We start from the raw sequence: 469 nt of genomic DNA, 5'->3' as shown, positions 1-469 counted from the left end.
GACGGGGGCGCCCGTTGCCTCGGTAACCCAAGAGGATGGGATGGAGAGGGCGGGACCGCGCTCTGATTGGCTGGCAGGGTGCGGCGTGCCACTCCGTGGGGAGGAGGGAGCTGGGGGTGCGGTACAGAACAGGACCCATCATCCTCCTCCTTCATCTTGGACAAGAGTAGCGCCCCCTGCCGCAGCTGCCACTGCTACTGCACAACATGACATCTACAGAAACTTTTTGGCCACGTTTGTATTTTGAAAAAGAACAAACGTGGCATGGCACGGTGGGGGGGGGGGGGGCTATGACGCAAAACAATAACATTCCTTTTTACTTTATCTGTGTGTAGAATTTGCAGAAAATTGGTGACGATTGCACGACTGTCTGTGTCCTATGTGTCGTGTTCTTTTGACTTGAAAATGGCGCCGCCAGAGTGGCTGCCTTTCCAGCAGCTCCTAGATTTTCTTCTTCTCCTTCTTCCTT

This window comes from Hippocampus zosterae, chromosome 14 (genome assembly GCF_025434085.1).
Source record: "Hippocampus zosterae strain Florida chromosome 14, ASM2543408v3, whole genome shotgun sequence".
NCBI classification, from domain to species: Eukaryota; Metazoa; Chordata; class Actinopteri; order Syngnathiformes; family Syngnathidae; genus Hippocampus; species Hippocampus zosterae.
The sequence above is the reverse complement of the archived record's forward strand: the minus strand, read 5'-3'. Positions refer to the sequence as shown.